We start from the raw sequence: 18,435 nt of genomic DNA on the forward strand, positions 1-18,435 counted from the left end.
ATAGTCCAACAGTTTAAGAACAACGTTTCTCAACGTGCAATTGCAAGGAATTTAGGGATTTCATCATCTACAGTCCATAATATTATCAAAAGATGCAAAGAATCTGGAGAAATCTCAGCAAGTAAGCAGCAAGATAGAAAACCAACATTGAATTCCCGTGACCTTCGATCGCTCAGACGGCACTGTATTAAAAACCGACTTCATTCTGTAACGGATATTCCCACATGGGCTCAGGAACACTTCAGCAAACCTCTGTCAGTGAACACAGTTCGTCGCTCCATCTACAAGTGCAAGTTAAAACTCTGCCATGCAAAGCGAAAGCCATATATCAACAACACCCAGAAACACTGCCGGCTTCTCTGGGCCCGAGCTCATCTGAGATGGACTGACGCAAAGTGGAAAAGTGTCCTGTGGTCTAACGAGTCCACATTTCAAATTGTTTTTGGAAATCATGGGTGTCGTGTCCTCCAGGCCAAAGAGGAAAGTACTGTCCGGATTGTTGTCAGTTCCCACAAATAGCTACGGTCCAGGGGAGGGTGTGGGGACAGTAACATGTGCGGTGTGAGTAGGTGGAGATGGCCTACCAGTGAGGTAACCAGAGTATACAGAAGAACAGATCTATTTCAAGGAGACCCACAGTATACTACAGAAGCAAATGTTCACAAAAACATCAAGACAACAAGCCAGGACGTTGAGGAACTGGACCAGGCTGGGGGAGAACACAGACGGCATCAAATAAAAGAAAATAACAAAAGAACTATACTAGCTGGTATTTGTGTCTTGTCTACATAACAAAACAAAATAGATGACTAACTAGACCAAAAATACAGGGGGTGGTGCCCACCTCTAAACTAGTGTGCCTAGACACTTAGACTCTGCGTGTGGCAGTGTAAGTGTGCGCACGGTCTAAACTGCTCTTCCTCCCAGCGGGAAACCAGCTCAAACACAGTAGGAAGAAAGGGGAGACAGTAACAACAACCAATACCAAACGATTAACAATGACAACAGCACTACACATAACAGCACAACTAAACTGAGGCACAAAACTTCACAACACAGCGTTAACAAATTGAGCAGCACAGCGTAAACACAGCAAGCGAGCCGAAGTTCAAAACCCAGCATCTCTGATGGTATGGGGTACAGGTTTTGGAGCAACATATGCTGCCATCCAAGCAACGTCTTTTTCAGGGACGTCCGTGCTTATTTCAGCAGGACAATGCCAAGCCACATTCTGCACGTGTTACAACAGCGTGGCTTCGTAGTAAAAGAGTGCGGGTACTAGACTGGCCTGCCTGCAGTCCAGACCTGTCTCCCATTGAAAATGTGTGGTGCATTATGAAGCACAAAATACGACAATGGAGACCCCGGACTGTTGAGCAACTGAAGTTGTACATCAAGCAAGAATGGGAAAGAATTCCACCTACAAAACTTCAATAATTAGTGTCCTCAGTTCCCAGACGCTTATTGAGTGTTATTAAAAGGAAAGGTGATGTAACACAGTGGTAAACACGCCCCTGTCCCAACTTCTTTGGAACGTGTTGCAGGCATCAAATTCACAATGAGTGAATATTTGTAAAAAACAATAAAGTTTATCTGTTTGAACATTAAATATCTTGTTTATATAGTGTATTCAATTGAATATAGGTTGAAAAGGATTTGCAAATCATTGTATTCTGTTTTTATTTATGTTTTACACAACATCTCAACTTCTTTGGAATTGGGATTGTAAAATTTCAGTGCATCATGAGGATTTTATTCATTGTTGGTTTTCTTAGTTAAAATAACTTAACATATCCTCTACAGGGAACAAACTTAACTATGGTGTATTTCTACAAATTTTAGTACACGACTGATTTCTATTTATTTGCTGAGTTTTGGGGGTGGGGTATAAAACATCCATCCATCCATCCATTTTCTAAGCCGCCTCTCCGTCAGGGTCGCGGGGGGATGCTGGAGCCTATCCCAGCAGTCTTTGGGCGGAAGGCAGGATACACCCTGGACAGGTCGCCAGTCCATCGCAGGGGTATAAAACATAAAATATAAAATGTGCTATAACTTTTTCACATCACATTTTATGTTTTATTTTTTCCCAGTATGTTAAATTCAACAGTAACAGTGTATTAAAAAGTGCAGTAGTGTGTTGTCTTCAGAGAGCTTATTTTTAATTAGAAAATCAACAACAACCCACATTATACATACAACTGTAGTTAAGGTTATAATTTCTCTTTATTATTTTGTTAAAAAAAAATTTTGTTCAAAATATCAGCAAACGTTGAATCATGAAATGAGTATCAAGAATCGAATCAACCCATGGGCCAAATGTATTGTTACAACACTACTGGTAATCTTAAGTAATCTCAAGTTGGTAGTAAATCTGGAGGACAGCTACAAAATATATTTATATATTTCAGCAATAAAGCTATACATTTCATCTCTAAAATCTCACATTTCAGTACAATGTTAGAATTTTTTTTAAAATTTATTTCATTGGCCACAAAAACTGTGTACTGCAGATAACATTTAGTACACATTGTTTCTTTTTTTTATTTTATTGCCGCTTCATGCATTTTATTGTTATATATGAAAAAGTTTCTTGTAGGATGAAATAATAAAGTTTGACAGAATAACAGCAATGGACTTTTGTGTTTCCACTAATCAGAAGAAAGCTCTTGAAAAAATCCTTCCAGTCTTCAGTGATTCCAGCTAAAAGATATTTAACATTGAGAATTGCATGCATACACAACATTTTCTGTGAAGAACATCTATAAGAGGTGGACTACTTAATTATGTTTCTGAAAAAGTCAAACTTTTTATGCTCAAGCCAGATTTTACTAGTGATTTCAAACCTGTTCAAAAAGTCTGTGACTTTTTTTTTTGTGCTGAAGCTATGAGGCTTACATTGCTAGCAAGTATTAGAACTGAATAGGTACCCAAATCTTTTCTGTAAAATACATTATCAAAAGTTCTCTCAACCCAGTCGAACCACATTTCGCTGTTTATTTGTAATGTCCCAGCAATGTGCTATGCCACCTCCAGCCACTAGGGGGAAACAAGGCACCACGAAAGGGTAATTAGGACTGAGTGGCAACAGCTGTGGGTACCCTAATTAAAGGGGTGCTCACATGGTGTCTTGTGCTCAGTCTTGAGTTGATGCCTTCATGTGGGCATGCTTCTTGGCCCAGCTGCTAATTACAGATGATGGCAGCCGCGCTGTAAAATTCTAGTGTAATTCACCACAATATGGTAACAAAGTTATCTAAAGTTTAAGATTCTTTGTTCACTGACTTTCTTCTTCTCCATTGCCCTGCAACGGACTGGTGACCTGTCCAGGGTGTATCCTGCCTCCTGCCTGATGACCGCTGGGATAGGCTCCAGCACCCTGCCAGTGACCCTGAAGGAGAAGCGGCTTAGAAAGTGTGTGTGTGTGTGTGTGTCTTCTCTGACTAGACATGCAGCTTCATTTACTGAACCATATTTAATCAAGACAACAGCTGTAAAACAAAGCCTAAGCCTACTTTTTCTTCAAGTGTGTGCCTGATATTTTAAAAGGCTTTAATGAATTTAAAATCAATAGACAAGAAACAAAGTTTGACTGTAACAGTAAATATTCAGGAGAGAAACTAAAGCAACTGCAGCTGCCCGAGTCTCATAGCACCAACTTCTGATCAACATAGATGTTTATTTAGATTGTCTCACAAATTTTTGAAAAAGTAAATGCTTAATTAGGAACATATAATTAAACATTAGACTTGTTTTATTGTTACTTGTAATTATTTATTAACAGTAATCCAACAATAAATTAAGCTTTGTGGATGTCTTGCACAGTAATTAGAAACACAGTAGCTCACAAAAAGCGCAGATTTTATGTGCTGATATTTTTTGAAAACAATGTTTTAAATTATTTGTGAATATTTTGGTCTCCAGCTATTTTTGACACAGTTCGATCTGGTGCTCACTGAAAAAAGTCTTGACATCCCTGCTATAGATTGTGTTTAGTCTGAGTGTTGGGAATGAGGGCTTTATGTGGAGGAGAGGAGAAAGTTAGATGTTTAGATGGGTTAGGTGGTGTAAAAATTGCCGAGCTGTTCTCTGAAAGGGTGTGACGAGGCTAAATGAGGAGGCAAATCAGTTTAAATGTTTGAGTGCTGGACGGTTCTGAGTGGTCTGTGGCTTGGCTGACTAAAACCTGACACTTTCATTTTTGTCTGTCTCACTGTCATCAATTCAGTTAGTGCCACTCAGTTAGCTTCTACTGCACAAGGGGTTTAGCTGTCAGGTTTGTCAGTGTGTGAAAAAAAAAAAGTGGGAAAACCGACCTTAAGTGCCATCATTTGTGTAATGCTAATTGACTTGCACCATCATGTGTTCATCATTAGCATAAAAGCATTACTGGTCATTACTGTGGTGCTTTCTTTGTATGAATGTACTGTTTGTAAACCTTTGGTGCCTGGGTATAACCTAGCCCTATTCATCAATGTGTAGGTGAAAAGGAATTTTAAACTTCTGACACATGTTACAGCAAAACATGTAGCATATACAGCACTTATAGAATATAGCACAATTCATATGAACAACACAGCAAAGCAGGTAGTATATACAGCAAACACATAGAATGTATGAATCCTGCTCTTCACTCACTCTCTAGCTCGCTCAACCACTGCTGCTCTTTCTCTCTTGTTCGTTGTGCCGTAGGGGCCAAATTTGAATGTCGCATCTAAACAGCTACTGGCAAAATCTTCCTCTAAGGAGTCTAATGTGACAACATCTAACTCTTGTGCCTGGCTGTTTCTCACTATTCATGTGGGGAGTTTAGTGAATTTAGGACAGGCAGTTGAATTTTGGCACAATGACAAAAAAATCCAGATCCTGAACTTCACAAAGGCCACACTTACTACTAGGATGCCATAGGGATGCTAGCGTAGTTCAAATTCATCTTTACACTCAACTAGTATAAATAAATGAAATAAATCTTTCAGCATAATTTATCATGTTTGTCATCAGTTTACTACCTCTTGACAAGCTTTCTGTTTTCAGGCTAAAATTTAAAGCGTGAAAAAGCACTAGAAATAGCTAATGTCAGCTGATTTAACCCAAGGTTACCTTTTTCTGGTCACCTGAAATTTCTTTGTGTAAATTTCAAGCCACATTTGCTCTACTATGGTTTTGTGTGTTCTCAAAAAGGCTTTAATTTAATGTAGCAATGAAAAATTGTTCAGTGGCTCAAGAAGTAACAGTGGTCGGAGTGGCAGCATGTAACTGTGGGCATACCTTCATTAAAAGGTATGGCTTCTAATTTTTAGACTTCTGGATAAATATGTTGAGTCATGTTTCAATTCATCACTCTTATGACTAAAATATACATTTATAACTTACATATTTAAATATATACATTTCACAGTAGTTAAAAATAAGGAATTAACCTGATCCAATAGAGAGCCAATAGAGAACGATCAACAACTCTAAAAGGGAATCTAAAAGGGAATCTAACCACAAAATCCAATCAGTATAAAGTCACTGCGCAAGAATAAAAGGTTCAAGAACAAACTTGTACAGAACCTGGCTGCCAGGTGTGTTTTGGCAATAATAATGCCTGGGAAACCAGCTATGAGACTGCATCTGGGGCATTAACCCTTAGAGGGCTACAGTTACTGCTGTTGTTTTGTATATTGTTGCTGTTTTGCTGTATTATTTAACCATAAGCAGATCCAGTTCCTGACAGCAAAAAATAAATGCTGTAATGTGATTTGAACTCACTCTTATAGTTCATTGAAACAAGGAAAGAAATTCTGTTGAAACTTTAAACCGATACACACTTGTGTATTTTTAAGTAAAAGAATAGATATTTTATTAAGATGTGACTTTAACAGAAAGTTCTGTCCTGTGCAAACTGTAAATAAAAACAAAATGCGGTGATAAAACCATTACCATATATGTAAACCATATATTTAATTGAAAATTGAACAAAGACAACAAATCAAATGTTAAAACTGAGAAATTTTATTGTATTTTGAATAATGTGTCCATTTTAAATTTGATGCCAACTACACGTTTCAAAAAAGTTGGGACGGGGACTTGTTTACAGCTGTGTTTCATGACAGACTGTAAGTGTTTGGAAACGGAGGAGGAGACCAACTGCTGTAGTTTTGAAGGTTAAATATTTTCCATTCTTGCTTAACATAGGATTTCACCTGCTCAACAGTTCAGGGTCTCCTTTGTTATAATTTTCATTTCATAATGCGCCAAATGTTATCAATGGGTGATGGATCTGGACTGCAGGCAGGCCAATTTAGCACCAGGACTCTTTTAATGCAGAGCCATGCTGCAATAATACAAGCAAAATGTGGCTTGGCATCGTTTTGCTGAAATAAGCAGGGCCTTCCCTGAAAGGCTAACATTGCTAAAACATGTATATGTCATTCACCATTAATGGTGTCTTCACAGATGTGCATGTTACCCATGCCATATGCACTAATGCACCCCTATACCATCATGAAAACTTTGAACTGTGCACTGATAACTAGCTGAGTGATCTTTAGCCTGGAGGACAAGGTGTCCATGATTTCCAAAAAGAATTTTGAATGTTGATTGGTCAGACCACAGAACATTTTTCCACTTCCCATTTTAATTGAGCTTGAGCCCAGAAAGGTGGCAGCATTTCTAGATCCTGTTTATATAGAGTTTCATTTTTGCATTCTAGAGTTTTACCTTGCATTTGTGGATGCAGTGATTAATTGTTCCATAGACAGTGTTTTTCAGAAGTGTTTCTGGGCCCATACAGTAATTTCTACTACAGAATCCTGTCTGTTTTTAATGCAGTGACTCCTGAGGGCACAAAGGTCATGGCCAGCAAATACAGGTTTTCAGTGTTGTCCCTTGAATACAGACTTTTCCCCAGATTCTCTGAATCTTTTAATAATATTATGTACCATAGATGATAAGTAAAAGTTCTTTGCTATTTCACGTTGAGATGTTATTCTTGAATTGTTGCACTATTTGCCTGCACAGTCTTTCAGAGTTGTGAACCTCTCCTCATTTTTAGCATCTTTGAGACTCAGCATCTTTGAGATGCTACTGACCTCTTGCCAATTAACCACCATTTGTTTTTCATAAGCTTTACAAAACTTTAATCAGCCTTTTGTTGCCCCTGTCCCATCTTTTTTGGAACGTGTTGTTGACATCATATTCAAAATGGGCATGTATTTTTCAAAAAACAATCAAATTTCTCAGTTTCAACATTTCATGTGTTGTTTCTGTACTATGTTCCTTTAAAAATATAGTTTAACTGATTTGCACATCATAGCATTCTGTTTTCATTTACATTTTGCATAGCATCCCAACTTTTTTGGAAATGGGGTTGTATGTATTTGTACCTTTTCATAACCTCATGTTTTAAAACAGAACAGTAAAATAAAAGCCTGGAGACGAGACGGGGTGTGTGTGGAGTCAATACAACTCAGAAAATATAATTTCAATGGATCATGGTACAGTAATGTTCCCTGACTAAAGGTACTGAGATGTATATATGAGGATACCACCCCAGTGCTAGGAGGAGTACTCTGCCCCAGTGACTGGTTATTTCTTTTTTCTTTTTTTCTCTAGGAGTGCAGGGAGTTCAAAACTAGTTCTGGTGGTGGGTATGAGAACACCCACAGGTGTCTTCCCCATCTAACAAAGACTTAGTCAAAGCAGTTCTATCTTCAGGCAAATTATGTGTAAATGAACCATAATCAAAGATGTGACCCCCGCAGCCCAGTTAAGCAGCTTAAAAGGTGTGGGTGTGTGTGTGAGTGAAATATGTGACTTCTGTTTCACTGCATAAAAATATTACTATCGTTACAACTCAGAAAAGATCATTTCAATGGATCATGGTACAATAATGTTCCCTGACTAAAGGTACTGAGATGTATATTAGGGAGGTGGAGTCTGTATAATATACCAAAATACTCTCGATATCAGTCAGAAACAATGCGACACTTTTACTTCCTTTGAGGTCCTTTCTATTCACGTTACAAATCCAATCACAAAAAAGAAGGCGTTTTTATTATTTAGCATTTACAGGCCACCAGGGCCATACTCTGAATTTATAAAAGCATTTAGTGACTTCGCTGCAAACCTGGCTGTGTGCAACGATAAAGTAATAATTGTAGGAGATTTTAATATTCACTTTGAGAAGGTAGATGACCCATTAAAAAAGGCATTTACGTCAATCCTAGACTCTGTTGGTTTTACCCAAAATGTAACAGGGCCTACACACTACTGTAGTCATACATTAGATTTTGACACTAGGTCTTAACATAGACAAGCTTAATATCCTACCGCAAACCACAGCAATCTCCGACCATTACCTAATTTCATATGAGCTACGACTTAGTCGTAATATATATACGCCCCCTCGTTATTCAACAAAGCGCACAATAAAACCTTCTACCGCCCTACAATTTATAGAAAATCTCCCAGAGTTATCAACCCCGGTCTCCACTTCATCAGACTCATTGGAACTAGATTTACTTACCGATTATTTAGAAAATACCTTACGATCCACTTTAGAAAATGTGGCCCCACTTAAAATAAAAAGAATAAGGCAGAAAAAGCTCGCCCCGTGTTACCACGATAAAACCCGGACCTTAAAACAAACAGTTTGGAAATTAGAGCGGAAATGGCATCAAACCAAGCTGGAAGTGTTCCACTCTGCCTGGAAGGACAGCCTTATAGAGTATAGAAATGCTCTCACAGAAGCTCGCTCAGCATATCTGGCCTTGCTGATCGAGAATAATAAGTATAATCCTAGAATACTGTTTAATGTGACTTCCCAAATCACAAAAAATCAGGCAGGTACAGAACCAGAAATTCCAGCAACTCTCACTAGTGAAGTTTTTATGGACTTCTTTAATAATAAAATTGAAAATATTAGACAACAAATTCAACCCACAGTATCAAATTCAATTCCATTAATTCCAGCTTGGCAGTCATCTGACTTGGCTGATATAGAACAAAACACAGTTGTAGAAACTTTTTACCCACTCCCACAGCTAGAACTACAGAAAATTATCTCTTCTGCAAATTGCACAACTTGCATACTCGATGCAATTCCATCAAAATTACTCAAAGAAGTACTGCCAGTTATTATAGTAAAACACCTGGCTCAGCAGCAAAAAATCCTGGTGTTTTAATTGATTCAATAGTTGATTCTTTTGGTAGGTAATGTTCCCCCCTAGATAAAGGCAGCAGATCCAGGGCTCCATGGACACAGGGAATTATAGTAAACTGAGACACTGGTGCTGTCGTCCCGCTGCTCGCACGCGGTCACTCAAGTTTGTGGACGGTGGAGTGGAGGGATGCCGAACTGTTTCAGAGTGCTGCCGGGTCTGTGTGTCCTTCTGGTCCTCTCCTTTTAGTTAAGCTGTCACAGTCAGATCTTCCGGAGTCATTAGCCACACTCTGTAAATGTTTACATGCCCTGTTTATGTAAAAACGGATAGAATAAAACTAATTCCATCTCCCTGCTTTCTTTCTGAGTATACAATCACCCATATGTCCGGCTGGACACTGAAGGACGACTGACTGCTGAGCCCTCCTGCTACCCACTTCAGACCAGCTGCCCATGCCCCAGCTGCCACCACCTGCCTTGGACTAGCTGCCCACCCTACACTGATGTTCTCATAGACTCCTGGCTATTCCTAATACCAATATTACTGCTATTAATATTAGTAATATAATCACTTATAGCTAGTTTGACCAGAGGAGGATGGGTCCCCCCTGGTGAGCCTGGTTCCTCCCAAGGTTTCTTCCTCAGTTCTGAGGGAGTTTTTCCTTGCCACTGTTGCACCTGGCTTGCCCACCGGGGGGGTTTTGTACATTCTTACACTCCTGTTAAAACTTTCTTTTCTGAAATTCTGTAAAGCTGCTTTGTGACAACATCCGTTGTAAAAAGCGCTATACACATAAATTTGATTTGATTTGATTTGATATATTTGAGGGTACCACCCCAGTGGTAAGAGGGGTACTCTGCCCCAGTGACAGGTTACTTCTGTTTTTTCTAGGAGTGCAGGGAGTTGAAGACTTGTTCTGGTGGTGGGTATGAGAACACCCACAGGTGTCTTCCCCATATAACACAGACTTATACAGACTAATACAGACTTAGTCAAAGCAGTTCTACATTCAGGCAAATAATGTGTAAATGAACCTTAATCAAATATGTGAACCCCGCAGCCCAGAAAGATAAGCAGCTTATAAAATATATGTGTGTGTGTGTGTGTGTGTGTGTGTGGGTGTGTATGTGGGTGTGGGTGAAATATGTGACTTCTGTTTCACTGCATAAAAATATTACTATCATTATGTCTGATTAGTTCTTAAGGTGTATTAAAACTTAGTGATGATTAAATAAAAGAAGATCAGATTATATTCATCCAGATTTGCCATATTGGCAGTGTCAAATTAACATCTCGTTGTTCAGCTTTAATAAACCCAAGTGGCTCTACCATGTCTGCTAAAATAGCTGACAGGGACAAACCGAACGCAGTGTCATTGGTAAGATTCAGTCAACAAACATAATGTCCCTTTTAATAATGTCAGCAAGAGTTGTTCTCAGTCCAGCCTTGGAGGTTCCCATATGGTCTTCTTCTACCCAGATAGACAGTGATGGCTTCCAAGTCCTGTAACACACACAGTAAAACAGCTGCACTAATTAAATTGTTTTGTTTACTTTGCGGTGGCACGGTGGCGTGGTGGGTAGCGCTGTCGCTTCATAGCAAGGAGGGCCTGGGTTCGATTCCCCGGCCCGGCGACCAGGGTCCTCTCTGTGTGGAGTTTGCATGTTTTTCTGCCCTGCGATGGACTGGCGACCTGTCCAGGGTGTATCCTGCCTTCCGCCCGAAGACTGCTGGGATAGGCTCCAGCACCCGCGACCCTGACGGAGAAGTGGCTTAGAAAATGGATGGCTGGATGGATGTTTGCTTTGCTAATTTGTTAAAATTACAAATTTACAAATCTAGTAAGATACTTGTATAAGTTTGAGATACTAAAGTAAGTCCAGAGACCGCAATTTGCGGGGAAAACGGTAGGTCACTTCTAGCCCTCATCACTTCAGAACGGATTAAGATACAAACATCGTCCACAAATGATCATTCAGCAGACCTGCCCCTAACTAGCAAGCATGACATCGAGCTGTGAAGTCAGCATCAGTAATTCGGCTCAGAAAATCACCTAAAATCCTGATATTATTGCTCTGCTGCTTGGCCTTCATATTCCAGCAAAGGGTTAAAACAGTGACATGATTCACACATCTGATCACCCATTAGACATTCCTCTCACCATCCAGAGTGATTTCATCCACCTGTGACCATCCATCAGCCAGCAATCCAGCTCTAAATTCACCCACAACCCACTCGCAACTGTTATATTACATATCTGCTTTTAGCCTTCATATTATAAACAATGGGATTTCAGTTTACATTGATTATTAAAAATATCTGATATTAAATATGCAACCCAGTTTGTAATTAAAAATAAAGCCTGTCTTGCTGTATATGAGCATGAATCCAAGAGAACAGAAAATCAATAAAAACATGTCTGCCTTATGCATATTCTTTATATTTATTCATAATAACCAAAAGCATAAATCAACATAAAAATTATTTCACTTTCAGCTCACAGATACTCCATTCTAACTGTTTCTGAAAGGTTGGCTACAACTGCACTTGTTTTCAAGCCAGCACTAGGTGAATCTTTTATTAGAAACTACCTAAATTCATAAAAATATCAAATTTCTGTAAACATTTACATGTCAAACAATGGCTTATCTGAGTAGCCCAGGGTCTCCTGAAAATAACAACATATGGCGTTTGTGACTGTCACATGTAGATACTTCATAACTGTAATTGACCCCAAAAAATAACAAAAAATCCCTGAAATATTAGGTTTCTAAGGGTTAAAATAAGTTAATTTAAATGTCTTCCCAGCATTCTCTGGGGTTTGTTGGTTGCTGTTAGCTGTTATTTTTGTAATCTATAAATATAGTTTTGCCAAGGCAAAAACCCAGGTGTGGGAAGAGTTCGGTGAGGCCTTGGAAAGTGACTTTAAGTCGGCTCTGAAAAGATTCTGGCAAACCGTCAGGCGACTCAGAAGGGGAAAGCAGTGTGCCACTAGCACTGTATATAGTGGAGATGGTGTGCTGCTGACTTCGACTGAAGACGTCATTGGGTGGTGGAAGGAATACTTTGAGGACCTTCTCAATCCCACCAACACGTTCTCCAGTGAGGAGGCAGAGTCTGGGGACACGGGAATAGGCTTGTCCATTACTGAGGCCGAAGTCACTAAGGTAGTTAAAAAGCTCCTTGGCGGCAGGGCTCCAGGGGTGGATGAGATCTGTCCCGAGTTCCTCAAGGCTCTGGATGTTGTGGGGCTGTCTTGGCTGACACGCCTTTTCAACATTGCGTGAACATCACGGGTGGTGCCACTGGATTGGCAGACTGGGGTGGTGGTGCCTCTTTTTAAAAAGGGGGACCGGAGGGTGTGTTCCAACTACAGGGGAATCACACTCCTCAGCCTCCCTGGTAAGGTCTATGCAAGGGTACTGGAGAAGAGAGTCGGGCTTATAGTCGAACCTCGGATCCAGGAGGAGCAGTGCGGGTTCCGCCCTGGTCGTGGAACACTGGACCAACTCATTACCCTCTCCACTTCTGGAGGGTTCATGGGAGTTTGCCCAACCAGTCCACATGTGCTTTGTGGATTTGGAGAAGGCATTCGACTGTGTTCCCCAGGGCATTCTGTGGGAGGTGCTTCGGGAGTACAGGGTACATGGCTCTTTGCTACGAGCCATTCAGGCCCTGTACAAACAAAGCAGGAGTTTGGTTCGCATGGCCGGCAGTAAGACAGACTTGTTCCCAGTGAGAGTTGGACTCCATCAGGGCTGCCCTTTGTCACCGATTCTATTCATAATTTTTATGGATAGAATTTCTAGGCGCAGTCAGGGGATGGAGGGTGTCCGGTTTGGTGACCTCAGGGTCACATCGCTGCTGTTTGCAGATGATGTGGTCCTATTGGGGACATCAGGCCGTGAACTTCAGCTTTCACTGGATCGGTTTGCAGCCGAGTGTGAAGTGGCCGGGATGAGGATCAGTACCTCCAAATCCGAGGCCATGGTTCTCAGGCAGGAAAGGGTGGAGAGCCCTCTCTGGGTCGGGGATGAGCTCTTGCCTCAAGTGGAGGAGTTCAAGTATCTCGGGGTCTTGTTCACGAGTGATGGTACAAGGGAGCGGGAGATTGACAGGCGGATTGGTGCTGGGTCAGCAGTGATGCGGGCTCTTTACTGGTCTGTTGTGGTAAAGAAAGAGCTGAGCCATAAGGCAAGGCTCTAGATTTACTGGTCGATCTACGTTCCCACCCTCACCTATGGTCATGAGCAGTTGTCTGTAAATTTTTTTTCACCAACATGTTAAACACAGAGGAATCATGAGCGAAGTTAAGTCTTGGCTCATGCAAATAGTGAAGCATGGTAGAGAGAGAGAGAGAGAGAGAGAGAACATTTGAGAGGCTGAAATCTCTGTAAAAATGGCAAATCTGCTCCACTTTAATACAATAATCATGTTCTCATAATATATTTCTTACCAGGATCCTATCTGGATTAAGCGGTGAATGATGACGATGATGATAAGGACTATATATTTCTGTTACACTATGGTTTGTTCCAGGTGATGATCTGCCAGAGTGTACAGTTCTACAGTGAACTGCTCTGAGCCCCAGATCTTTACATGCTCAGCCAACGTATCATCCCATCTGTACCACTATACAGTGGAAGGTAAAGTGTTGATCTGCTTGTAAGTTTCCACCAGGTGCATTAATTTTAGAAATCTGTGTGCAGTCTTGCAAATGGTGACAATGCAAGATTCCTAGTTATTGCCAGAGGTGGACAAAGTACACAAAACATGTACTTGAGTTAAAGTAGAGATACCCAAGGTAAAATATTACTCCAGTAAAAGTAGAAGTCCTTACTCTAGACCTCAACTTGAGTAAAAATACTAAAGTATTTGGCTTCAAATGTACTTAACTATCAAAAGTCTTCTTCTTCTTTCGGCTGCTCCCTTTAGGGGTCGCCACAGTGGATCATCTGACTCCATCTTGCCCTACCCATTGCCTCCTCTACTTTCACACCAACCATCTCCATGTCCACCTTTCCTACATCCATAAACCTTTTCTGAGGTCTACCTCTTCTCCTTCTACCCGGCAGCTCCATCTCCAACATTCTTTGACCAATATATCCACTATTCCTCCTCAACACATGTCCAAACCATCTCGACCTGGCCTCTCTGGCTTTATCTCCAAACTGCTCCACCTTCACTGTCCCTCTGATCTGCTCATTTGTAATCTTGTCCATCCTTGTCACTCCCAACGAAAATCTCAGCATCTTCATCTCTGCCACCTCCAGCTCAGCTTCCTGTCTTTTAGACAGAGCCACAGTGTCCAAACCATACATCATAGCAGGACGCACTACTGTCTTGTAAACCTTCCCTTTCACTCTTGCTGCTATCCTTCTGTCCCACATCAGCCCTGACCTCTGTCTCCACCCACTCCATCCTGCCTGCACCCTCTTCCTCACCTCTTTTCTACACTGTCCATTGCTCTGGATGGTTGACCCAAGATATTTGAAATCATCCACCTTTATGACCTCTACTCCTTGCATCTTCACCTTTCCACCTGCCTCCCTTTCATTCACACACATGTATTCCGTCTTGTCTCTATTGACCCTCATTCCTCTCCTCTCCAGAGCAAACCTCAACCTCTCCAGATTCTCTTCCACCTGCTCTCTAATCTCACCACAGATTACAATGTCATCTGCAAACATGGTCCATGGAGCCTCCTGCCTGACCTCATCTGTCAACCTGTTCATCACTATTGCAAACAAGAAGGGGCTCAAAGCTGATCCCTGATGTAACCCTACCTTCACCTTGAAACCATTTGTCACTCCAACTGCACACCTCACCACTGTCTCACTATCCTCATACATGTCCTGCACCACCCTAACATACTTTTCAGCTACACCTGACTTCCTCATACAGTACCACAGTTCCTCTCTTGGCACCCTATCTTATGCCTTCTCTAGATCCACAAAGTCACAATGTAGCTCCTTCTGACCTTCTCTGTACTTCTCTACCAACACTCTCAACGCATCTGTGGTACTCTTTCTTGGCATGAAATCAAACTGCTGCTCACTGATCTGGACCTCTCGCCGTAGCCTTGATTCAACAATTCTTTCCCATACCTTCATGGTGTGGCTCATCAACTTTATACCTCTGTAGTTACTGCAGCTCTGTACATCACCCTTGTTCTTAAAAATGGGGACCAGTGCACTACTTCTCCACTCATCAGGCATACTCTCACTCTCCAGGATTTTGTTAAACAACCTGGTTAAAAAGTCCACTGCCTTCTCTCCTAAACATCTCCATACCTCCACAGGTATGTCATCTGGACCAACTGCCTTTCCATTCTTCATCCTTTTTAAAGCTGCCTTCACTTCCACCTTACTAATTCTCTGCACTTCCTGATCCACTATCTCTCCCCCCGTTGTCCTCCTCTCTCTCTTTCGTTTTCCTCATTCATTAGTTCTTCAAAGTACTCCTTCCATCTACTCAACACCCTCTATTCACTCACTAGTACATTTCCCTTTCTATCCTTTATCAGCCTAACCTGCTGTACATCCTTTCCAGCTCTATCTCTCTGTTTAGCCAAACGATAAAAGTCCTTTACTCCTTCTTTACTGTCCAGCCTCTCATACAGCTCATCATAGGCCTGAGCCTTTGCCTTTGCCACCATTCTTTTTGCTATGCGACTAGCCTCACAGTACTTCTGCCTACTTCCTTCATCTCTCTGGTTATCCCACTTTTTCTTAGCTGCCTTCTTCTTCTGAATACTCTCCTGGACGTCCTCATTCCACCACCAACTTTCCTTGACCAGACGAAACACCCAACACATTCTTGCCAGTTTCTCTCACCACCTTAGCTGTATTTTCCCAGTCCTCAGGTAGCTCCTCACTGCCCCCAAGGGCCTGTTGCAATTTTTCCCTGAACTGCCTGCAATCATCCTTCTCCTTCAGCTTCCACCATCTAATATTTGGCTCTGTCTTAACTCTCTTCCTCTTCTTTGTTTCTAATCTCATTCTACAGACAACCACCCTATGTTGCCTTGCTACACTTTCCCCTGGTACTACTTTACAATCTCCAATCTCCTTTAGGTGGCATCTCCTGCTAAGGTTATAATCCACCTGTGTGCACCTCCCTCCACTCTTGTATGTCACCCTGTGTTCTTCCCTCTTCTGAAAATACATGTTCACCACAGCCATTTCCATTCTCTTTGCAAAGTCTACAACCATCTGAACTTCCGCATTTCTGTCTTTCACACCATACATACCCAGCACCTCTTCATCCCCTCTGTTCCCTTCACCAACATGTCCATTGAAGTCTGCACCAATCACTAATCTCTCCTCTCTAGGGACACCATCTACCACTTCATCCATCTTACTCCAAAATTCCTCTTTCTCCTCTAACTGACAACCAACCTGTGGTGCATATGAACTGACCACATTCAAAATTACACCATCAACCTCCAACTTCAGGCTCATGATCCTGTCTGACACTCTCTTTACATCCAGAACACTTTTCACAAGCTGTTCCTTTAGGATTATCCCTACTCCATTTCTCTTCCTCTCTACACCATGATAGAACAGTTTGAATCCACCTCTAATGTTCCTGGCCTTGCTTCCTTTCCATCTGGTCTCCTGGACACAGAGAATATCTACCTTCCTTCTCTCCATCATGTCTGCAAGCTCTCTGCCTTTACCAGTCATTGTCCCTATGTCCCTAGAGTCCTTACTCTAACCTCCAAACTCCTGCCTTTCCTCTCTCGCTGCCTTCTAACCTGCCTTCCTTCTCTCCTCTTTGATGGTCTTCGGCCTACAGTAGTCCAATTTCCACCGGCACCCTGCTGGTCAACAGCACCAGAGGCGGTCGTTGTTAACCCGGGCCTCGACTGATCCGGTATGGCAATCATATTCGTGATCCGCATGATAGTTTTGGCATAAATTTTATGCCAGATGCCCTTCCTGACGCAACCCTCACCATTTATCCGGGCTTGGGACCGTCAGCAGAAGTACACAAAGTACACCCCTAATGGCTGGTTTACTTAACTATCAAAAGTAAAAGTACTAAAAAATTAATAATGGCTCTGATGTCCTGTTATCACTTTTATAACAAGATTTGTTTCATGAACTAATTTTAGGTTAAAATCCTCCAGCTTCGTACTTGGTAAACCAGTCTTTTAATAGAACGTCATTAATTAGTGACGCTGACGTCTATTAAAATGATCACAAGCATAAAACAGTGAAGGCAAACAGTTTTCATCAGGGAGAACCGAGTGGCTCTGAAATCATTTTTACACACAAGCAAAGTTTCAGTTTAAAATTACTTTGTAAATTAGTTACAAGCTGAATAAAAACTGGCTTTAAACTCAGGATCACAGTTGAGCCCCTTTACTATGTTGATCTGTAGGCCTCTGTTCATAAACATAAACCAGTCCAAACTAATTTACTATAAAATGAAAGTGTTTGTATGAATTCAGAAAAAAGAAACACGTCAGTCACGACTGCATATGTGGACATATTTCTATATTGTGGTCTATTTACACAAAGTTAGGTTAGCTCATCATTTAGGTGACGTATGTGCTCCCAAATCTTTACACTGCTGCACTGACATTGATCCGTGTGCTGCACTGGGTCGGTATGACCAACAGGTCAAAACAAGCTCTAAACAAAGTGCCCACTTTGCCCCCGATTGGTGCTCTGGCTTTGTGCTTCTTTTGTTTTGACATGTTACGTATTTATACACACAGAAACCAAAAGGAACGAGAGATTTCTCAAAATGTAGTGGAGGAAAAAGTCAGATATTAGACTCTGAAATTTAGTGGAGTGAAAATAAAAAGTCGCCCAAAATGGAAAGACTTCAGTACAGATACACGAAAAAACTACTTAAGTACAGTAAGGAATTATACTTGTGGACAGTTGCTGTCCACCGCTGGTTTTTGCTGAATCATAGTATGTGGCTAAAACCCTGTGACACTGTCTTTAGGAGTGAAAGGGTGTCAGACTCCAGTCTTTTCAAAGTCTTCTAGTGTATGGTTAGCATTAACAAGCAATATGTGGTCTCTAGATATAACATTTGTTTTATAATAAGCATTGCAGCATGCCTAAACTCAAGGTCCACTAGTATCAATGATTAAAACTGAAACGAATCATAATGTCAGAATCAGATAAAGCAATTTTTCTGTTACAAGAAACTGCTACAGAGAAGGGCACATACATAAAATTAAACCACCACAGGAGGTCACAATGAGCCTTCAATTCCCACTTCTCAGTGACTCTCTCTCAACACCAAAACACCCAAAGCTTAT

This window comes from Pygocentrus nattereri, chromosome 12, assembly GCF_015220715.1.
Source record: "Pygocentrus nattereri isolate fPygNat1 chromosome 12, fPygNat1.pri, whole genome shotgun sequence".
Classification (NCBI taxonomy): domain Eukaryota; kingdom Metazoa; phylum Chordata; class Actinopteri; order Characiformes; family Serrasalmidae; genus Pygocentrus; species Pygocentrus nattereri.